This window comes from Mandrillus leucophaeus, unplaced genomic scaffold (genome assembly GCF_000951045.1).
Source record: "Mandrillus leucophaeus isolate KB7577 unplaced genomic scaffold, Mleu.le_1.0 Scaffold348, whole genome shotgun sequence".
Taxonomy (NCBI): Eukaryota; Metazoa; Chordata; class Mammalia; order Primates; family Cercopithecidae; genus Mandrillus; species Mandrillus leucophaeus.
The window spans coordinates 875881-885085 of NW_012103676.1; the positions used below are offsets into that span (position 1 = coordinate 875881).

Here is a 9205-nt window from a genome sequence, read left to right on the forward strand (position 1 = left end):
CAAAGAGAAAGCGGCTGCCCTGGCCACCAACCGGGACCCCACCCCTAGGGAAATTCCCAGCCTCTCCCGTGGTTGAGCCGCTCTTCAGCAACAGCGGGACGAGCTTCAAAAGCTTGTTTCAGCCAAAAAGTGGGTAATGGGAGAAGCACGCCTTTTCCTCTGTGTCCATCCTCATCTAGAAAGTCCCTGATTAGGGACTCTGCGTTCCACTTCTTGAAATAATAAATAAAAGGAAAACATCACTTGCAATTCTTTGATGGGTGCCATGAGCAGAAGCAAGCATCTGAGACATTTACAAGGCCTGATTGGATTTCCATGTAAGAGCCATTAAAATGGTATTCTGGCCGGGCGCGGTGGCTCACGCCTGTAATCCTAGCACTTAGGACGCCGAGGCTGGTGGATTACCTGAGGTCAGGAGTTCGAGACCGGCCTGGCCAACATGGTGAACTCTTAGCGGGGTTTGGTGGTACGCGCCTGTAGTCCCAGCTACTCGGGAGGCAGAGTCAGGAGAATCGCTTGAACCCGGGAGGCAGAGGTTGCAGTGAGCCAAGATCGCGCCACTGCACTCCAGCCTAGCTACAGAGCAAGACTCCGTCTCAAAGATAATAATAATATGGTGTACTGTGTGAAAACTAAAAAACAGTTACTCTTTATATGGGATTTTAGAAACGAGGGACTCGTCTCCTCCTCATCACCTCCAAGCTCCCCACCATCAGCAAATCTCTTTCGGTAGGAAGTTTTTAAGCAAGTGCTCCACTGAGAACATAAGTTTCAGCAGAAAAAAATTATCCTAGGTACTAACACAAGCTGTTAATTTCCGGCTTCCCTCAGCAAATTGGTAGTCTGCGACTGTTGATACTTCTGACTCTCTTCTCAGTCTAATAATACTTTGCTTATTGTGGCTGCTCTTTTCCTCTGGGACCATTAGCAGATCCAAACAATGTTTCTTGAAGTTGGGAAAGTAAAGAAACGCTCTTAGCCGCAAGCGTCATACACTACTAATATGCTGGTCCCCAAAGTCCAAAAGTCAGTTAAAGAACTTGGGTGAGTTATATAGGTCCATATAGTTTTCGATCGCGCTATCATTCATTTTTGCAACAACCAATATTTTCAGAGGGAGCCTAAGATGTTCTGTATACACTGTGCCCGTCATGGAGCTTACCAAAAGTGAGGAAGACATGTATGTATTCGTTCGTTTATTCAGGCAGACACAATGCTAGGTTCTGGAAATACGGAGCTGCTAGTTCTGAACTCAAAACACATACAGTACAACTCAGTGGTGGACACAAACAATCTCATAAGTAAATGTACCACTACAGTGTGAAAAAATTGCAAAAGAAAAAAAGGTGTCTGGTACTAAGAAGGTGTATAATAGGACAAGTATATAATAGGATAAGTGACTGAGTAAGGACGTGAAGGATTAGGGATTATAAGGAATGAACTGGTTCAGGCAAGGCATGGTAGTTCATGCCCATAATCCCAGCACTTTGGGAGGCCAAGGAGTCGATTGACACCAAGAGTTTGAGAACAACCTGGGCAACACAGCAAGACCCAATTTCTACAAAAAATAAAAATATTAGGGAGCTGGGCATGGTGACTCACGCCTGTAATCCCAGCACTTTGGAGGCCAAGGTGGGCAAATCACCTGAGTTCAGGAGTTTTAAGGCCAGCCTCACCAACATGGTGAATCCCCATCTGTACTAAAAATACAAAATATTAGCTGGGTGTGGTGGCAGGTGCCTGTAATCCCAGCTGCTTGGGAGGCTGAGGCAGGAGAATCACCTGAACCTCCCAGCTAGTTGGTTGCAGTGAGCTGAGATTGCACCACTGCACTCCAGCCTGGGCAACAAGAACAAAACTCCATCTCAAAAATACATATATATATACATATACACCAGGCACGGTGGTACACACCTGTAGTCCCAGCACTCAGGAGGCTGAAGTGGGAGGGTCACTTGAGCCTAGGAGTTGGAGGTTGCTATGAACTGTGATTACATCACTGCACTCCAGCCTGGGCAACAGAGCCAGATTCTATCTCTAAAAAAGAAAGGAAGGAAAATAACTTTCCTTTTGAGGGGGTAGTAGAAAGTGGAGTACCTGAATAAGGCAAAAAAACATTTCAGAAGAAAACTTGGTGTGGTAAGAAGACTACTCAATTCTAGAAACAAAAAAATCACCCTCTTGCAGAGTTTTTTCTTGGGGAGAAGGGTTGGGGAAGGGATTGAGAGGGCTAAGGCACTGGGATATGGTGTAGACCATAGTGCTGAAGAAGCCAGTGGGGTGCAGAGTGCTAGGCTCTGTGGGCCAAGTTACGGAAGGGAGCATCTGTATCTGGCTGGTAAAGCCAAGAAAGGATTTGTTGAAGCAATAAAGTTTGAACTGGGTCTTGGCTAAGGAGTAGGAGTTTTCCAGATGAAGATGGAAAGGCTTTCCAAGCAGAAGGGATAGTCACTAAAGAGAATGGTGTGTCCAAGACTGAATGGACATGGGAGGGAGGAAAGACTGGCCGCAGCTGGAGCAGGATCCCCCAACTCAGGAAGGAGGTTACAGGTCACTGCCCTTTGGGAGCTGGTTATGTGCTCCATGCAGGCAGGTTTTGTGGAGTCATATGGAGCATAGAGTGCCTAATGTAAATAAATGCCTTGAGAAAAAACTAGAAGTTATTTTATTTTTGTCTTAGAGACAGGATTTTGCTCTGTTACCCAAGCTGGAGTGCCGTGACACAATCAAAGCTCACTACAAGGCTGGGAGCAGTGGCTCACACCCACAATCCCAGCACTTTGGGAGACCAAGGTGGGCTGATTACTTGAGGTCAGGAGTTCAGGACCAGCCTGGCCAACATGGCCAAACCCCATCTCTCCTAAAAATACAAAAATTAGCCGGGCATGGTGGTGCATGCCTGTAATCCCAGCTACTCGGGAGGCTGAGGCATGAGAATTGCTTGAGCCCAGGAGGCAGAGGTTGCAGTGAGCCGAAACTGTGCCACTGCACTCCAGCCTGGGCGACAGAGCAAAATCTGTCTCAAAAAAAAAAAAAAAAAAAGAAAAAAAAGAAAAAGTTTTTTAAAAGCTTTCTGCAGCCTTGAACTCCTGGATTGAAGCGATTCTCCCACCTCAGCCTTCCAAGTAGCTGGGACTGCAGGCATGTGCCGTGACACCAGGATAACTTTCAACTTTTTGTAGAGATGGGGGTTCTTGCTGTATTGCCCAGGCTGGTCTCAAATTCCTGGCTTCAAGTAATCCTCCTGCCTCGGCCTCCCAAAGTCAAAGTGATGGGATTATAGGCGTGAGCCAACATGCCTGGTCCCCAGGGTTCATTTTAGAGCTGGCATTTTGAGCTTTGTCAATTTCAATTAAGGCATAACTAGACTTTACAAGATGGAATTATGTGATATACTTTTTAAGCAATAAGATAGACTCTGATCTGAACAAACTGCTAGGCAAAATTTAGAAATTTAGCCATGTGGCCGGGCGCGGTGGCTCAAGCCTGTAATCCCAGCACTTTGAGAGGCCGAGACGGGCGGATCACGAGGTCAGGAGATCGAGACCATCCTGGCTAACACAATGAAACCCCGTCTCTACTAAAAAATACAAAAAACTAGCCGGGCGAGGTGGCGGGCGCCTGTAGTCCCAGCTGCTCAGGAGGCTGAGGCAAGAGAATGGCGGGAACCCGGGAGGCGGAGCTTGCAGTGAGCTGAGATCCGGCCACTGCACTCCAGCTTGGGTGACAGAGCGAGACTCGGCCTCAAAAAAAAAAAAAAAAAAAAAAAAAGAAATTTAGCCATGTGTGGTGGTGCATGCCTGTTGTCCTAGCCACCCTGGAGGCTGCGGCAAGAGGATCACTTGAGCCCAGGAGTTTGAGGCTGCAGTGAACTATGATCACATCACTACACTCCAGCCTAGGCAACAGAATGAGACCTTGTCTCTTAAATAAATAGGCTGAGTGAGGTGGCTTATGCCTGTAATCCCAGCACTTTGGGAGGCCAAGGCAGGCAGATCACTAGAGGCCAGGAGTTTGAGACCAGCCTGACCATCATAGGGAAACCCCATCTCTACTAAAAATACAAAAAATTAGCCGGGCGTGGTGGTGCACACTTGTAATCCTTGGGAGACTACTTGGGAGACTGAAGCAAGAGAATCACCTGAACCCAGGAGGCAGAGGTTGCAGAGAGCCAAGATCGAGCTATTGGACTCCAGCCTAGGCAACAGAGAGAGACTCTGTCTCCAAATAAATAAATAAATAGGCATGAAGCAAACATGTGACACATACAAAAGTGTAGATAAACTTAACATTTAGTGGCATCTCCTCTTACCAGTTAAGTTCTAAACTTTATCCAAAGAATGAAAAAATAGGCTGGGCGCGGTGGCTCACGCCTGTAATCCCAGCACTGTGGGAGGCCAAGGCGGGTGGATCACCTGAGGTCAGGAGTTCAAGACTAGCCTGACCAACATAGTGAAACCCTGTCTCTTCTAAAAATACAAAAAGTAGCCGGGCATGTTGGCAGGCGCCTGTAATCCCAGCTACTCAGAAAGCTGAGGCAGGAGAATCACTTGAACTCGGGAGGCAGGGGTTACAGTGAGCCGAGATGGTGCCATTATACTCCAGTCTGAGCGACAAGAGTGAAACTCCGTCTCAAAAAAAGAAAAAAAAATCCCCTTTGAAAATCTTTTCAATTGCCCATAAATTATAGTATACCTAATTTTGTTTATAAAATCCCATACTGGACTGGGTATGGTGGCTCAAGCCTGTAATCCCAGCGCTTTGGAAGGCCAAGAGGTTGGATCACCTGAGTTCAGGAGTTCGAGAGCAGCCTGGCCAACGTGGTGAAACCCCGTCTCTACTAAGAATACAAAAATTAGCCGAGCACAGTGGCACACACCTGTAATCCCAGCTACCTCGGAGGCTGAGGCAGGAGAATCACTTGAACCTGGGAGGTGGAGGTTGCAGTGAGGCAGAGATCATGCCATTTCACTCCAGCCTAGGCAAGAGAGCGAGACTCTGTCTCAAACAAATAAAAATAAAAATAGAAAAATCCCATACTGGGCACATATGTACAAATTCCCAGTGTATGATAAAGTTTATATGTGCAAAACACTAGTTACAGTATTCCTAATTACACGATTTAAACTGCAATTTTACTTTCATGTTTTTGGAGAGAAGTTATAGCTCCTCAATACATGGGAAGGTCAACAGAGTTTGGTTCACTTCAGTTTGGAGGTAAATTTTACATTTTCACAGGCTATGTGCTGGACATAACCATGTGGCCTTGACCTGGTTGCGAAGGGCAGAGGAGTTCTGTCCTGGCCCTAAAAGGCTCCTGGGGAGGAGCAGCTCTGGGGTGAGATGTGTTTCTCGCCCCCAGAACCCCTGGGCCTCTCTGCAAGCAGTGAAATGGACATGGACTAAGAGAGAACTTGCCAACATGGCTATTAAAGTTCTAAATACCAGGCTTTGCCAAAGTCAGATTTTGTCCTCCTTATCCCCCATCCCTTCCTCTACCCAACAGTATTTGTCCATCTGAAAATAACAGTCTCTCTCTGGCCCACTGCTGACAGTCGAGGAGTTACCTTATAATCTAGTGGATTCTCTTAAACTGCAGGGATGCCCAGGACACAGTGTCCCCTGAGGATGCCGCACACCGGTCTTGAAGTGCTGGATTGTTGATGTCAGGCACCCAGAAGCAACTTCTGCCTCTGGAATTCTCAAACTTGCTTTTCTTGGCTTAGTTTGTGCCTGCTCTCCTCTAGAAGAGTCCCAATTACTTCTTACTTTCCCCACTTCCCTTTTATACAAAACAAATCTAATCGGGTTAATTTCATCTCTGAGAATTCCTACCTAGATTTGGGTGGGGCTCAATCTGATTTAGTTAATTCTGGGTGGTAGCTATGGGTGGGACATGAACATCACCATTATAAATTTGATTTACCCCCCTCTCAAAAAAAAATGTACCTACCATTTGAAAGAAAATAGCCCCACTATGGGGGTAACTAAACACCTTTTCTGAACAGGGAGGTGACTCTGCTTCCTTGACAGTTTATCTATAGAAAAGCATTTTGTAAACTGTAAAGCCAATCCAAATAATCCTCTAATTGATGGGATTTCAGGAACAGTGACAAATATTTTCAGGCCACATCTGGATAGGGAGCCTTCCTGGTCCCCTCAAATCACATCAAATGGCAATTCCACGTACTCCAATGGAACATAACACTCTGGTCCTGTGTCTGGCCCGTAGTTAAGGTACCAGTGATGTAAATTACTTTCCTCTTATGAATAAAACAGGCACTGGCCAGGCACGGTGGCTCACACCTGTAATCCCAGCACTTTGGGAGGCCAAGGCAAGAGGATTGCTTGAGGCCCAGAAGTTCCAGACCAACCTAAGAACATAGCAAGACCCCGTCCCTATAAAAAGTTTAAAAATTAGCCTGGCGTGGTGGTGTGCACCTGCAATCCTAGCTAATCAGGAGGCCAAGATGAGAGGATTGCTTGAGCCTGGGAATTTGAGGCTATGGTGAGCCGTGATTGTGCCCCTGCACTCCCAACTGGGTGACAGAGGGAGACTCCATCTCTAAAAACATAAAAATAAATGAAACAGGCACTGATGAGAGTACCTTTATTTGGGGGTTTTGGTATGAATTTATATTAAATTGATATTTATTTCTTTATTTTGCAATCTCAGCTCACTGCAACCTCCACCTTCTGGGTTTGAGTGATTCTTATACCTCAGCCTCTCAGATAACGCTGTCAAAGTTGGCTGAACTAGTTAAGACTGTACAGATGATTTCCAAGTATCTTCATGTCAATACAGTTATTTTACAATAGACCAATTCACAAGACCAAACCTATCTATTGAATCACTGATGGGCTGTGTTTGTTTCCAGGCAATCATAGATGTCTCTTGCCCAGGAAACTACAGCTATCTCCTCTTACATTAAACCACTGATACCCATTTGTCATTCAGCTTAGGTGGATAGGTCTCGAAACACATTAGCATTCCCTTCCAAGCCTTGCTCTGCTGGTAGCCAAACAGAGAGCCTTCTTCAGCCTGGAAACTAGAAGGCGATTCCTGCCTCCCACATAGATTCCTATAAGCTTTGCAAAGGAAAGCAGGTCCCCAACTTGTCCGATATGCCTAAAGCAGAGCAGAAGCAATGTTTTCTTTATCAGACACACCTGTTGCCAGTCACTGTCTGAGGCTGGTGAATGTGTTAAACAGTATCCCAAACAAATTCTCCTGGACGTGGTGGAGAAGGTAGAGATACAACATGAGCATCAAAGAATGAAACTGGAAGTAGCTGAAGCAAGTTCCCAGAAGTCCAAGTGGTTGGGAAATGCATTCGCCCATACTGTAGTTTTCCTTCAATATAATCAAGTTTCTTCAGGAAAAAGGTTATGTGCTAGGCATCACATTTTTCAAGAAGTTAGAGCTGGGCACGGTGGCTCATGTCTGTAATCCCAGCACTTTAGGAGGCCAATGTCTTCAGATCACCTGAGGTAAGGAGTTCAAGACCAGTCTGGCCAATATGGTGGAACTCCATCTCTATTAAAACTACAAAAATTAGCCAGGTGTGGTGGTGGGTGCCTGTAATCTCAGCTATTCGGGAGGCTGAGGCAGGAGAATCACTTGAACCCTGGAGGTGGAGGTTGCAGTGAGCAGAGATCACACCACGGCACTCCAGCCTGGGTGACAGAGCAAAACCCTTGTCTCAAAAAAAAAAAAAATTAGAAAACCATTCAGGTTTTTATGTAGCTGGTGGAAGTAGGTGATACTGACAATTACTTTACAGTAATTGTTGTTCTTGAGTTCATTGGAATGCAGTAATAACTGTACAGTGCATTAAGTACAACCCCTGCCTCATGCCCAACCCACAGATGCTCATTTCCATGGATCCAAATCTTTTCTTTACACTTGCCAGAATTTAGCCTTTTTTTTTTTTTTTTTTCCCTGAGACAGAGTCTTACTCTGTCACCCAGGTTGGAGTGCATTGGTGCGATCTTGGCTCAATGCAACCGCTGCCTCCCAGGCTCAAGCAATCCTCCCACCTCAGCCTCCTGAGTAGCTGGAAACACAGGTGCATGCCACTGTGCCCAGCTAATTTTTTTGTATTTTTGGTGGAGACAGGGTTTCACTATGTTGCCCAGGCTGGTCTCAAACTCCTGAGCTCAAGTCATCTGCCCACCTCGGCCTCCCCAAGTGCCGGGATTATAGGCGTGAACTACTGTGCCCGGCCTTAGCCAGTTTTAAAAATTAAGTATTTGTTGGACTCCTATGACATAGCAATAAGTAGAATAAGCCCCTGGAGGGCAGGGTGCATGTCTGTATTTCCATCTATGCCTAGTACAGTGGCTGACACATAAAGAGCCCTCAACATTTTTGTTGAGCAAATGAAGAAATATTAAACAAGGACCATGCCCTTAACTATCACCGTCTATGGAATCTGTTTCCAGTTTCTCTTTTACATCCTTTCATTCATTGTTAGTAGACACTTGACTTTCTTTCCAAATTATCTTGGAGAAACTAGCATTTAGAAACATTTAGCATTCAAGAAATGCTTAACACACGCACAAGTTTATGAATTACTTAATTTAATACTAATGAATATATGAAGTGAGCACTGGTATCCCATTTTACAGATGAGGAAACGGAAACTCAAAGGATAAAGAACTCTCCCATGGCACGTACTAATAAGTGGAGGTGTGGAAGTTAACATCCAGGTCCGTCTGGCTCCAGAGCCTTTGCTCCTTGCTCATTCATTGTGTCTTACAGCTAAGGAGAAACATGATCTGTGATTCATATTTATCCAGGTGGGCTTACACATGAATCTGCAGGGTCCTTGAGTCCTTTATGAGAATTTGTCAATTCAGGGTTTTCATTTTAATGAATTTTAGAAGGATGAATTAAAGTATATTTTAAGTTATCTAAACAACTACCTACAACGCACTGTTAATGAAAAAATGGCCAGGTGCGGTGGCTCATGCCTGTAATCCCAGCACTTTGGGAGGCCGAGGCAGGTGGATCACCTGAGGTCAGGAGTTTGAGACCAACCTGGCCAACATGGCGAAACCCCGTCTCTACTAAAAATACAAAAATTAGCCAGGTGTGGTGGTGGCAGGCACCTGTAAACCCAGCTACTTGGGAGGCTAAGGCAGGAGAATCGCTTGAATCCAGGGGGCAGAGGTTGCAGTGAGCAGAGATCGTGCCACTTTA

General features: G+C 45.6%; 1 protein-coding gene across 1 annotated transcript in view; it reads right to left on the bottom strand.

The window, feature by feature from the left end:
- Nucleotides 1-9205, bottom strand: part of SIAH1 (siah E3 ubiquitin protein ligase 1) — a 37415-nt gene that overhangs the window by 25430 nt on the left and 2780 nt on the right. Inside the window, exon 2 of the mRNA XM_011989137.1 lies at nt 5568-5782. The gene's annotated coding sequence lies outside the window, so the exon portion shown is untranslated. The remainder of the gene's footprint in view (nt 1-5567; nt 5783-9205) is intronic.